The sequence below is a fragment of the Myodes glareolus genome, chromosome 2, assembly GCF_982192425.1.
Source record: "Myodes glareolus chromosome 2, mMyoGla1.1, whole genome shotgun sequence".
In the NCBI taxonomy this organism is placed as follows: domain Eukaryota; kingdom Metazoa; phylum Chordata; class Mammalia; order Rodentia; family Cricetidae; genus Myodes; species Myodes glareolus.
In genome coordinates, this window is record NC_142027.1 from 110,212,920 (window position 1) to 110,226,715 (window position 13,796).

The following is a 13,796-nucleotide window of genomic DNA, read 5'->3' on the forward strand; positions in this document are numbered from 1 at the left end:
GCCCTATGGCGCTAAGGCAACTGCAAGTCTCCATCCTGCCTTGAGAGAAGACGGGGTCTAGAGCAAATGTATGGAGAACTGTCATCTTTCCGGAACTGAGACCTAGAATATAAGAGTGAAAGAGGGTGCCCACCTTAAATACAACAGTAGAAGACTAGGGATATAGCTCAGTGGGAGAGCCCCTGCCTAGAATCCCCCAGTGAGGGGCTGGGGTGTGGCTCAGTGGGAGAGCACCTGCCTAGAGTCTCCTAGTGAGGGGCTGGGGTGTGGCTCAGTGGTAGAGCACCTGCCTAGAGTCTCCCAGTGAGGGGCTGGGGTGTGGCTCAGTGGTAGAGCACCTGCCTAGAGTCTCCCAGTGAGGGGCTGGGGTGTGTCTCAGTGGTAGAGCACCTGCCTAGAATCCCCCAGTGAGGGGCTGGGGTGTGGCTCAGTGATAGAGCACCTGCCTAGAATCCCCCAGTGAGGGGCTGGGGTGTGGCTCAGTGGGAGAGCACCTGCCTAGAATCCCCCAGTGAGGGGCTGGAGTGTGGCTCAGTAGAGCACTACCATGTGCCCCAGCCCTGCAAAAAGGTGATGATGAGGAAGGCACAAGTTGGGCTCTTTTTCTTATGACCTTCTTTTTCTCCAAGATTTATTTTTATTTATTTATTTATTATGTATACAATATTCTGTCTGTGTGTATGTCTGCAGGTCAGAAGAGGGCACCAGACCTCATTACAGATGGTTGTGAGCCACCATGTGGTTGCCGGGAATTGAACTCAGGACCTTTGGAAGAGCAGGCAATGCTCTTAATCACTGAGCCATCTCTCCAGCCCCCTCCAAGATTTATTTTTATTTAAGTGTATGTGAAGGGGGGCATGTTCATATACCCAGGACCGGAAGATGGCGTCAAATCCCCTGTGCTGGGAACTAAACTCAGATCCTCCTCAAGAACTGGAAGGTCTCTGCATCTCTGCAGCCCCCTGTGGTGTCCTTAGGTTAAACTGGATCCAGGAGACCACATGTGGTCCTCAGCTCTCCCCAAGGTCACAGCAGGAACAGGACAAGCAGTAAAGGACTGTAATGTAGCGTGTCACCAAGGCAAGACAGACCCTCACAGGTCCGTCACTCACAGTGCTGCTTTCAGAGGAAACAGCAGTGGCACAGCTGGCAGTACCATCTCAAAGGTGTCTTCGCTTGTCCCTCAATGAACATTTCAGATCTTTGGCTGTGTGCCAGGAAAGGCTCATGGGATAGCCGGGCAGACAGCCAGACCGAGCCATTGCAGCTTGGTGGTCAACCACAGAGGGCTGAGCTGAGCCCTGGGACCACATGTGCTCAGCCTAATGGTACTGGGGCTGGGAGGTGGGGGCTGCGGGTTCAAGGGGCAGCAGGTGGAGAGGGCTCTGAATGCCAGGCCAGAGAGTTTGGTTTGGAAGAGAAGGCAATCAGAAGGTCTGTGCCAATTAGAAATGGGAGCTGATGTCTAGGGATGTAGTTCAGTTGGTAAAGGGCTTTGCCTACCACAAACTAAGCCTTAGCACCATGTACACTGGATGTGGTGGCAGATGCCTGTAATCTCAGCACTCAGAACTGAAGTCAATCTCAATACTCGGAACCGGGGGAGGAAGAGCAGAAGTTCAGGGTTAACCTCAGCTACATAGTGAGTTTGAGGCCAGGCTGGAGCTACCTTAGATATATCACAGAAAGGGGAGAGTTGAGTGAGCAAGAGACAGCAAGAGTGAGAGGGAGGGAGGGAGGGAGGGAGGGAGGGAGGGAGAGAGAGAGAGAGAGAGAGAGAGAGAGAGAGAGAGAAGGAAGGGAGAGAAAGAATGATAAAGGCATGCTTGTAATTGAAACACTCAGGAGCCAAAAAGATCAAGGCCAGCCTGGGCTACTTATCTAGATGCTGTCTCAAAAAAAACAAATGAGGTTGCTGGAGAGATGCCAAGTGCTCAAGAGCACTGGTTGTTTTCCCAGAAGACCCAGGTTTGATTCCCAGCACCCCGCAATGTTAGCTCACAACCATGTGTAATTCCCATTCTGGAGGACCTGATGCCCTCTTCTGGTCTCCTCAGGCACTGCATGCACATGGTACATAGACATATACCAGGCAAAATACACATAAAATGAATTGACGTTTTTAAGAAGCGGGGGGGGGGCTCTGTCAGGGTGACACCAGCCTGAGATTCCAGCACTTGGTTGGGAAATGGAGACTAAAGAATCAGAAGTTCAAAGACATCCTTGGCCACACAGCAACTGGAGACCATGGGATACAGGAGACCCTAAGTTAAACAATCAAACAAAAAGAACTGTCTCCTGCAAAAAAGAAAACACAAATGACCAATAAATTTTTGGTGTTTTTTTGAGACAGGGTTTCTCTGTGTAGCTCTGGCTGTCCTGGAACTCACTCAGTAGATAAAACTTGCTGTGGAAGCGCCTTCTGCTCCTTCAGCCAATAGCCGCTGAAATATCAGAGCAGCAAGCACTTCTGTGGCTATTGGCTGAAGGAGCGGACGGTGCTCCCGCAGCAAAAACAGGCCTCAAATTGACAGAAATCCACCTGCTTCTGCCTCCTGAGTGCTGGAATTAAAAGCATGCTCCACCCCCATCAGACCCAATAACTATTTTTAAATGCAAATTCACACTAGCTTGAGATACTACCTCACTCCAGTCAGAATGACTACGATCAAAACTCTGACAGCAAATGTTAGAGAGGATGTGGAGAAAGAGGAACCCTTACTCACCGCTGACAAGGGTGCAAATTCATCAGCCATTGTGGAAATCAGTTTGGAGATGCCTCAGGAGATTAAAAATGGAACTACCATATGACCCAGCTATTTCACTCTTGGGCATGTCCCCAGAGAACCTCAGAGCTGTCCACAGAGACCCCTGCAACCCCATGCTCACTGTTGCTGTGTAGCAAAGAACGGAACCCAGCCAGGTGCTCATCAACAGGAGACTTTCTATGACCACCTGACGCACATGAAATGTGGGAATATGACTCATCTCTAAAAAAAATGGATGAATTTAGAGTGTATAATATTAAGTGAGGACACCCAAAACCGGAAAGAAAAAAAAGACATGCATGTCCTCCCTCATATATGTGTCCTAGCCTGTCATGGGTCCACATGAACAAGCACACGTGTGAGTAGAGAATAACACACAGTAAGGCGAATGAGAGAGTGGGATCAGGTAGAAAAGGGATGGGTCACCGAGGGAGGACTCATGAGCCATGAAAGAGGGCAGACAGTTAATCGCTCTTCTGGTTTTCATTCTGTTATGGGGTTTCTCGGGATTTTGTGTGTGCTGGATAAAGGCATTAAGGGTGGCCATTGGTGTCCAGTGTGCAGCTCCATGGCTTTGGAATGGCTCTTTTGTTTTGAGACAGTCAGTCTCACTGTGTAGCTCTGACTGGCCTGGAGCTCACAGAGATCAGCCTGCATCTGCCTCCATGATCTGGTGGTAGGTTAGCCACTACACCCAGCTGCAGAAGGGCTGTCCTAACTGCACAGAAGTTCAATGAGATGTGTAGACTTTGGGTCCGGGCCAGAATCTGTTTAGGCAGCTATGTTAACCAAGCTGCGTGATATATTTTATTTTCTAGCTCTTTACAATGAAGTGATTTTTATACATAAAAAAGCAAACAAATGAAAGGAAAAGAAAATCGGTGAGAGGTTATGAGGCTCTGGGGGAGGTAGTTATTGCTTAATGGTTCCTGGGCTCCTGCCTGGAGAGATGGAAGGGTTTTGGAATGGCCAGTGGGGACAGTTACACAACATCACGAATGTCATTAATGTCACTGGATGTACTGTCCTTCTCTGTCTCTGAGGACATATGCCTAGAACCCTGGTCAATGCCTGAAAAAACCTCCTGAACCTTGATATAGCACACTTTTCCTCTTCATACATATGATAAAGTTTAACTCACAAATCATGGATAATGAGGGCCGACAGGATGACTCAGTGGGTAAAGGTGCTTGCTGCCAAACCCAGCGACCTGAGTTCTACTCCTGGGACCCATATGATGAAGGGGAGAACTCACTCCTTTTATCCTTTGTCCTCTACAGATTTCCTGCGGCAAAAGGGCACCCTTCCCTCACACACAGATGCACACAAAGTAAATAAATTAAATGTAATAAAATTTTAATTAGGCACAATGAAAGATAAGCAGTAATTAATAATAAAAATAGAAAAGCTAGCATAATGCTATAACAAAAGTTACTCTCTCTGTCTCTCTCTGTGTCTGTCTCTGTCTGTCTGTCTGTCTCTCTCTCTCTCCCCAAGACCAGGTTAGCCTTAAACTCACAGAGATCCTCCTGACACGGTCTTTCAAATGCTGGGCCTGACTTGACTCTTCTCATGATTTCATTTTATTTATGTATGTGTGTACACATGGGTGCTTGTGTCTGTGTAAATGTATGTCTCTAAGCATCTTCAGGTGACAGCAGAGGCCAGAGGAGACTAACATAACAGACCACTTGGCGCTAGGGTTGTAAGAATGTGTGAGTCATGAGATGCACATGGCAGGATCTGAACTCAGGTCCTCGTGACTGAGCAGCAAGAGCTCTTAACTCCTGAGTCATCCTTACTGCACCCTTTTCTGTGACTAACGTGGAAAGTAGGAACCATTAGACACTGCAGCCCCACCTGCTGTGGAAAGGCTGAGGCAGGAAATCTCAGCGTCAGGGGTTTGGAAGGAGTTAAGGTCATCCTCAGCTACGTAGTGAGTTTGAGGCCAGCCTGAACTCGATGAGAACTGCTCTCAAATAAGCAAACAACAAAGGGCTAGTTGGGAACAAAGATAAGGGAGACAAAGGATTTTTTTCAACATTAATGATACAGTCAAGAAGATAGTTTAAAATGCACGCATTGGGCCAATCAGTACTCATGAGGCTAGACTAAAGGATCTCATGTTCCAGGCTAGCCTGAGCTATATATATATCAAGATCTTGTCTCAAAGAAGGCAGAAACGAAAATGGAGAGAAAAATACTTTACCATAACAAGTTACAGAGCCAATCAACAAGTGTAGGACTTACCAGGAAGGATCTAGGCTGATCTGGCATCCCCAGCAACCACCCCATTTGCTTTAGTACATAAGAGAGTGAAAGAAGGCAAAGGCTAGGCATGTATCTCAGCAGTAGAGCGCCTGCATGGAACCCCCAGTGAGGGTCTGGGGTATGTGTGGTTCAGTGGTAGAGCCCCTGCCTAGAATCCCCCAGTGAGGGGCTGGGGTGTGGTCAGTGGTAGAGCAGCTGCCTAGAATCCCCCAGTGAGGGGCTGGGGTGTGGTCAGTGGTAGAGCAGCTGCCTAGAATCCCCCAGTGAGGGGCTGGGGTGTGGCTCAGTGGTAGAGCACCTGCCTAGAATCCCCCAGTGAGGGGCTGGGGTGTAATCAGTGGTAGAGCATCTGCCTAGAATCCCCCAGGGAGCTGCTGTGGTTGTGACTTTCCTTAAGAGCCCTGCCTACCGTGTATAAGCCACTGCGCTCCATATCCAACGCCATACAACAGACAGATGAGCACTCGCAGCAGAAGAAGAAAGACTGTGGTCAGGCTGAGCTACTTCAGTATGGCAGGCAGAGCTCCTGTGCTGTGTTGGAGAGCAAGACACACTCCTGTAGCCAAGGAAGAGGACTGCTCTCTGTCGCGTGTCTGAGAAAGCCAAGGTCGCCGGCGAACTTCATAGGAAGAGCTGCATTAGAAGAGGCTCTCTTGAGAATTCTCTGTGGGTCCCATCACCAGAAGTTCCTCAGAAAGACCTAGCATGGTGTCCCTAAAGGATGGATGAAGTCAAGTGAGGAAGGGAGTCAGCTCTACTGTTTAGCAGGACCAAGGAAGCAATCGAGGTACCATCTCACACCTCCTCATGCACCCTCCTTTCTGCCCCTACTGCAGCCAGGAAGGAGAAGTGAAGAAAAGTCTTAGCCCTTGTAAAGTAAGTGGTTCCCCGGATACGCCCTGGCCACCGTGCTGGCCTCTACGATGCCCTTTGCAGATGGAGTTTAAAGATGGCAGGTCGAGAACCCTGACTTTTCCAGAAGGCAGAAAACCTCCCAGGGTTCTCCTTTCTTCCAGGAAGTCTACAGCCAACTCCCATACTAACCCTCCTCCTTAGAATTCCCTTCTTCTATCCCTCCTTCCCTCCCCCCTCTTTATCTCTCTGTCTCTCTGTCTCTCTCTCTGTCCCTGTCTCTCTCTCTTTCATCCACCCACACACTCAACGCATGTGTGTGTGTGCGCACACACACACACACACACACACACACCTCATCTCATTTTGACACAATGTCCCACGTTGCTTAGACTGACCTTTACCTCACTACATCTCTGGGGATGACCTTGAACTTGTGAGCTTCTGTTCTTCCTCCCCAGTGCCAGCCTTACAGGCCTGGCCCCTTGTGCAGATTTTCCATCTTCCTGTTCACCCTCCTGTTGCAGGTCTCCCTTCTGCCCTTATGTAAATAACAAACAGCCCGAATCTAAAAGGAGCTGTTTGTCTCCCCAGCAGGCAAATCTGTGGGTCCTGTGGACACTCTCAGAATGAGTCTGAACCGCAGGCGAACCCCAGCACTTAAGAGGCTGAGACAATAGTGTCCCGAGTTCCAGGCCAGCCTGAGCCACATTTGAAAAACAATGACAGAGGACACAAATTCCCCACATCTTGTTACATTGTGTCCACCTTGGGGTGTGGTCAACATGAAAGCCATCATCAGTTGGGGCTTCTCGACCTCCCAACCTCTCAACTATGAAGTCAAATGAACCCTTCTTCCTCCTCCTATCCTCTCTCTCTTTGCTATAGAGTGTCATATAGATTGGCCGTCAACTTCCTATGCTGCACAATGATCTTAAACTACTGATCCTTCTGCCAATGCATCCCAAGTGCTTGGATTATAGCTGCAAGCACATGTCTGGGGAGTTGAAACCAGGACCCTACGCATACTAGACCAGTACATTATCGGCTGAGCTACGTCTCCAGCCTCTTATTTATTTGGCTGGGTGTTTGTTTGTTTGGGGGTGGTTCTTGGGATTTTTGGTTTTGTTTTTGCTTTTTTAAGACAAGGTCTCACGATGTACCCTTAGCTGTCCTGGAACTCACTTTGGAGACCAGGCTGGCCTCAAACTCACAGAGCTATGCCTACCTCTACCTCTTCAGTGATGGAATTAAAGGCTTGTGCCATGTCACCTTGTGCAGCTTGCTTGCCTTTGAGAGGAGGTTTCACATAGCTGAGGCTGGTTTTGAACTGCTGATCTTCCTGTTTTGGTCTTTCCAGGGCTGGGATTATAATAACGTGCCACTCCTGACACTGTTCTTCATTTCTTTTCTTTTTCTTCGAGACAGGGTTTCCTAGTAGCTATGAAAACAGTCCTGGAACTCATTATGTAGACCAGGCTGGCCTTGAACTAACAGAGATCTGCCTGCCTCCTCTGCCTCCGGAGTGCTGGGATTAAAGGCGTGTGCCACTACCATTTGGCTCTTTTTTTTTTTAATTTTTAAAATTACATTTAATGTGCATGCGTGTGGGGGGGAGTGTCACTGCACTAGGAGACAACTTTTAGAAGTCCGGTCACTTCTCCCACAGTATGAAGCCTGGGATCAAGCTTAGTTTAACAGTTTTGGCACTAAGTCCTTTACCCATTAAACTCTCTTGCTGGCTCCTCCTTTCTTAAAGGTGTTCTTTGTTGTTGGTTTAGTTTGGTTTAGTATTTTGTTTTGTGAGACAGGGTCTCTCCATATAGCCTTGGCTCTCCTGGAATTCTCTCTGTAGACCAGGGTGGCTTTGAATTTAACAGAGATCCGCTTGCCTCTGTCTCCCAAGCGTTGTGATTAAAGGCGTGCGCCTCCACCGTCCAGCTTTTTTGCTTGTTTGTTTTTTAAGGGTGCTGTTTGAAAGGCTCCTACCAGCCAAAACTGCAACAATCTGGACTCCGATGGAATAATGACAGCCGTGGATGAAAACGTCAAATGTGCTAGAGTCTAATGAAACGAAAGCATTCAGACAGACCCCTAGGGACGCACTGCAAACCTCTGGGCCAGCATTGCTCAATGCTGTCCAAGACATCACAGTCAGAGAGAGGCTGAGAAACCATCGCAGCTAAGAAGACAAAAGGCTACGGCAATGAACTGCCAGGCGGTATCCTGATGTCACGTCAGGTCAGAATATGCCTGCCAGAGAGCAATAGAGGAGAGGGCACACGAGGTGGTTCGTCCACGTGGTTCACATATAAATCTATGATCTGAATCTTTATCAGGCACTAGGGTCTGTTTTGCCCATTCTCCTCCTGTTTTCTTTGCAGTGCTGGGAATGAAACCCAGGGCCTGGCATGTGGTATACAAGTGCTCTACCTCTGAGCCATGCTGCCAGCCCCATACCTGGGGACTTTAGGCAAGGGCTCTACCACTGAGCCACACCCCAGTTTCTCACTGGAGGGTTCTAGGGCTCTACCACTGAGCTACACCTGCCCCTACCGAAATCTATCCCCCAGTGAGGGGCTGGAGTGTAACTCAGTGGTAGAGCCCCTGCCTAGAATCGCCCAGTGAGGGGCTGGGGTGTGACTCAGTGGTAGAGCCCCTGCCTAGAATCCCCCAGTGAGGGGCTGGGGTGTGACTCAGTGGTAGAGTCCCTGCCTAGAATCGCCCAGTGAGGGGCTGGGGTGTGACTCAGTGGTAGAGCACCTGCCTAGAATCCCCCAGTGAGGGGCTGGGGTGTGGCTCAGTGGTAGAGCTCTTGAATAACAAGTGTTAGGTTCTGGATTCAACCCCTGGTACTAACAAAAATAAAAAAGAAATACACACAAAGAAACACACACACACACACACACACACACACACACACACACACACACACACGTGCCCTCATAGCTCCAACAATAGAACAGAGAAGATGCCCCACCCTGGCCCCATCTCCCAGTGCTCCAACAGCACGTAAACTTCTGCTTTCCGCAGTTTGCCCTATCCGGGGAGAGACCTGCATGAAGCTGAGACGGTTGGACAAGGGAACTGGGACTGCAGCACAGGTGACAGAGTGCTCGCCAGGCACGCACAGGGCCCCGTGCAGTCACAGGTAGGCACGGACCAGGCTGGTAGCTCATGCTTGCTGTCCCAGTACTTTGGCGGTAGAAGGCAAGAGGATTGGGAGTTCAAGGTCATCTTTGGCTACACAGGGTGTTCCAGAACAGCTTGAGCTATGTGAAGCCTTGGATCTAAAAATAAAAAAGCCCCCCTTCGGGGGGAGGGGCTAAGAAAGAGCCCACGTGTGAGACTCGGGCCCTCAGGCTTGGCGGCACGCACCTTTACTCTCTGTGCCTTTTGCTGGTCCAGAAAGCATTTTTTAAGTATCTACAGATGTTTTTGTCTGCATACATGTCCATCTGCATACCATGTGCATGCCTTGTACCTTCCAAGGCCAGAAGAGGAAGTCAGGGGGCTGGAAAGATGGCTCAGCAGTGTAAAGCATTGTCGCACAGGACCTGGGTTCAATTCCCAGCACCCACTTGATGGCTCACAAGTATCTGTCACTCCAATTCCAAGGCTTCCAACACCTTCTTCCGACCTCTTTTCAAACCATTATGCACACACATACATGTAGGAACAACATATTATGTTCACACATACATGTAGAAACAACACTCACACACTTTTTTTTAAAATAATTTTTTTTTGCTTAAGGAACCAGATCCCCTGGAGCTGGAGTTACAGTTGTGAGCTACCATGTGGTGCTGGGAACCATGATCTAACCACCATGAATCTCTACAGCCCAGTACCTAGTCAGTTTTAAATGCTTTTTCCTGCCGGGCAGTGGTGGCACACACCTTTAGTCCCAGCACTCAGGAGGCAGAGGCAGGCGGATCTCTGTGAGTCTGAGGCCAGCCTGGTCTACAGAGCAAGATCCAGGACAGCCAGGACTGTTATATAAAGAAACTTTGTCTCAGAAAACCAAAAAGAAAAAATTTTTCTTGCTGGGTGGTGGTGTTGCATGCCTTTAATCCCAGCAGAGGAAGGGGCAACAGTTGGATCTCTGAGTTTGAGGCCAGTCTGGTCTACAGAGTAACTTCTAGGACAGCCAGGACTACACAGAGCAACCCTGTTTCAAAAATACAAAAACAGAAACAAAACAAAAAGAATAAGACAAACCAACCACAACTTTTTCCATTGATTGTTCCAAAGCTACCTCTTCCGGTTTTGGTATCCAGCGCATATCTCACGTCTCTCTAGATGGCATGGCATATTCCCCACTCGGTAACAGCCATCACTGATACTTCTTATAGAACCTGTCATAGCTGGGCAGGCCCCAGAATGGAAAGCCCTGGAAGGGAGGGAGTGCCTGGAGACATAGGAACCTTGTAGTCAAGCACATGTGAACTGTTCATCGCCAGGCACCTCCACCATGAGCCTCCCTTCCAGGCCTGAATACGATTCCCTCTACTCCACAGCCTTTTGTTTTTGAGACAGGGTCTTTGTAGTCCATTCTGGTATGAAGCTCACTTTGTAGCTGAGGTTGGCCTTCAATTCCTGATCCCTCTGCCTCTACTTCCCAAGTGCTGGGATTACAAGTGTGCACCAACAGGCCTTGGTCTCCTGGGGTGTAGACCTTATGCCCTGGGATCCAGGTCTCTGTTTCCTGTCAGGAAGACAAAGCAGCATTGTGGTTGGATGTCCAGGGCCAGTGTGGCCTGGTGGCACTTTGTCACCCTCTGGTGGCAGTATGTGGTCTGGTTTCAAACCCTGTGGGGAGAATCAGAGGTGAAAAAAGGTGGGCTCACACCAAGGACCAGAATCTCAAATCTGGCTTCAGCCTTGAGGAGACACCTTGTAAGCAGACTGTCCCGCCTGCCTGTACTACGGACAGTACAGCACTACTCCTGTATTACAGCGCCTGCATAACAGGACCATTTGCAAGCCCCGGGCAAGGGCCTGAAGATTTAAACACACAAAGACACACAGACAGAGACACGGGTCATCCTTGAATTCCCCGAGAATACCCCCGTTATTGTGTTCCAGGGCAGCTTATATAGGGATGCTTAACTGATAGCCACGCCCCAGCCAAACCCACCAGAAACCCTCCCCTGCCATCGGGAACTCCTGAGGGTCTCTGCTCAGAGCAGCTGCAAGCATCACAAGTTGTTTACAAGAAATTCAGGATCTGGGGGCGCGCGGGGGGTGGGGGTTTCACAGCTCCCAACAACAAACCATCCAGGATCTCATCCCATCTGCCATGACGCCCGTCACAACTCAGGCCCTCAAAGATCATGGGGCAGACAACTGGATTTGAGTCTGTGTTACTCTGACCCAAGCAGCTTTCCCATGGACATTGGACGTTAGTCTTTGTACTATTCGATCCGAGCAGCATTAAAGAAGAGGAGGAGGAAGAGCTGGGTGGTGGCGCACGCGTGTAATTACAGCACTCGGGAGGCAGAAGCAGGCAGATCTTTGTGAGTTTGAGGCCAGCCTGGTCTACAAATCAAGTTCCAGGACAGTCAGGACTGTTACACAGAGAAACCCTGTCTCAAAAACCAAAACCACAACAAAAAAACAAAACAAAACAAAACAAAAAAAGAGCCCTAACAGCTGTGAAAACCACCAAGTGCACACCCCACATCCGTGGCTGAGCATCGGGATTAAGGCTGTTTTCAGTAAGAGAGTTCAGGAAGGATTGTCAAGGGGTTTGGGCTTCTGGATGGTGATTTGGGGAGAATTTAGGTAAGGGTACTTTTCTTAGGACTAGATATTATTAGGGAGTGGGGTCAATTCACTGATTATATTTTTTTTCTTTCTTTTTTTTTCTTTTCTTTTCTTTTTTTCCCCCCAAGATAGGGTTTCTCTGTGTAGCCTTGGCTGTCCTGGAACTCACTCTGTAGACCAGGCCAGCCTTGAATTCATAGAGATCCACCTGCCTCTACCTCACGAGTTCTGGGATTAGAGGGGTGCAACACCACCTGGCTGCTGATTACATTTGTTTAAAAGATTAAAAACATTCATTGGAGAAGAATTCGTGCATTCCTGTATACACCATAAATGCAAACATACACATATACAAATTTGGTTACTCTCAAAGTGACTGACAGAGTTAACAGGACTTTAGTGATGCTTACAAACTCAAAAACTTTACATCTATTACTTTGTAATTCAATTCTGACTAAAACTCCAAGACACATATATGAAGCTATATTAGGAAAATGCCAAACTAATCTCATAGCTTGTAGGTATTTATCAATTGAACCAAGTCTTTCCCTATGTGGAAACTGAATTAAGATATATACTTCACAGAACTAGACTGAGTAGTTTTAACTTCTTTTATTTTTATTTTTTTATTAAATCCTTCACATTTTAACTGTTTGGATAGGATGTGCTATACATTTTTCTCCATTCCCTTTTCACCCTCCTCCCTACCCTCTTAGCCTCCCCCTTGCCCTCCATGGTCCCAACTTACTCAGGAATTCTTGTCTCTTTTTCTTTTCCCTTCCTAGGCAAATCCATGTCTGTCTGTTTTAGGGTCCTCGTTGTTACCTAGATTCTCTGGGGTTGTGGGCTGTAGGCTGGTGGTCCTTTGCTTTATGGCTATTAATTACTTAAGAGTGAGTACATATTATTTTTGTCTTTCTGGGTCTGGGTTCCCTCACTCAGGATGGCTTTTTCTAGTACTGCCCATTTGCCTGCAAATTTCAAGATGACATTGTTTTTTACCACTGAGCATCCTTCAGATGAGGGGCAGCTAGGTTGTTTCTAGGCTCTGGCTACTATGAACATAGCTGAGCAAATGTCCTTGTGGTGTGAGTGTGCATTCTTTGATATATGCCAACAAGACAAAATGGCGGCCTACAGAATGGGAAAAGATCAGAGCCTGTTAGGGACCAGGAAGGAGCCAAGAAAGGTTTGTTCTATCTGCTTGATAAGATGCGTTTTGCTAGAAGGAGCCTAGAAGTCTGATCCATTTCAGGGGTTCCCATCCTTCCATCGGGAACCGAAGCTTCAGAGGAGCCCACAGTCCCCTTTCCTCCACTTCCCCTCCCCCACAGCAGAACACCACCCGGAACCTGATTACATTTTTAAATGATATTATTATTTACAGTACAGGGATTGGAACTGGACATTGGGACTTGTACATGCTAGACAAGCATGCTCACTATAAGTGATGCCCCTTTCCCACTCTGGTGGATTCTAGCCAAGCACTCTACCACTGAACTTGATGTGTAGAGATGGTTGGCCTTGAACTCATAGACATCTGCTTGCCTCTGTCACCTGAGTGCTGGGATTAAAAGTATCTGTCATCATGACCATTGTTCTTAATTTTTTGAGACAGAGTCTTGCTATGTAGCCCTGGCTGGCCTTGAATTATCTATCCTCCTGCCTCTGTCTTCTAAGTACTAAGACTACAGGTGTGTGCTACTGTCCTCGGCTGGATAGTTTGATTTGAGAGTTTTTTTTTTTTGTGGCACTGAGGAGTGTTAGGATATAGGCCTGCACCTTTAGACCTTAACCCATAGCCTGAGTCAGATATGCCTTCAGCAGCTTGCTCTGGGGTAGAGTTCAGAATCAGTCGGGACTGTGACTTGGCAGCTCCTAATTTATGGTACCTTGCTCCTCTGTGACTTTTGTCACGTTCACTGTCCTGAGCTAAAATAAATCACATGCTTCTAACCATTCTGCTGCTCCTGAAAGGTTATAGAGAAGGATCCTTCCTTTGTTCTGGGAATTTGGTCACTCCTCAGGGGGACTTGCTGGGAAAGATGACTCTCAATGTTATTTTCTAAAGAGATTCCTCTGCAGTCCTACACACACACACACACACACACACACACACACACACACACACACACA

General features: G+C 48.1%; 1 long non-coding RNA gene across 1 annotated transcript; it reads right to left on the reverse strand.

Moving 5' to 3' along the window:
* Positions 1-4,103: 4,103 nt before the first annotated feature.
* Positions 4,104-6,419, reverse strand: LOC146895465 (uncharacterized). The gene is made up of 2 exons (XR_014997332.2): positions 6,290-6,419; positions 4,104-5,753 (listed from the first exon to the last, which is right to left on the reverse strand). It is a non-coding gene; the product is annotated as an uncharacterized LOC146895465 (long non-coding RNA).
* Between the last annotated feature and the right edge of the window lie 7,377 nt (positions 6,420-13,796).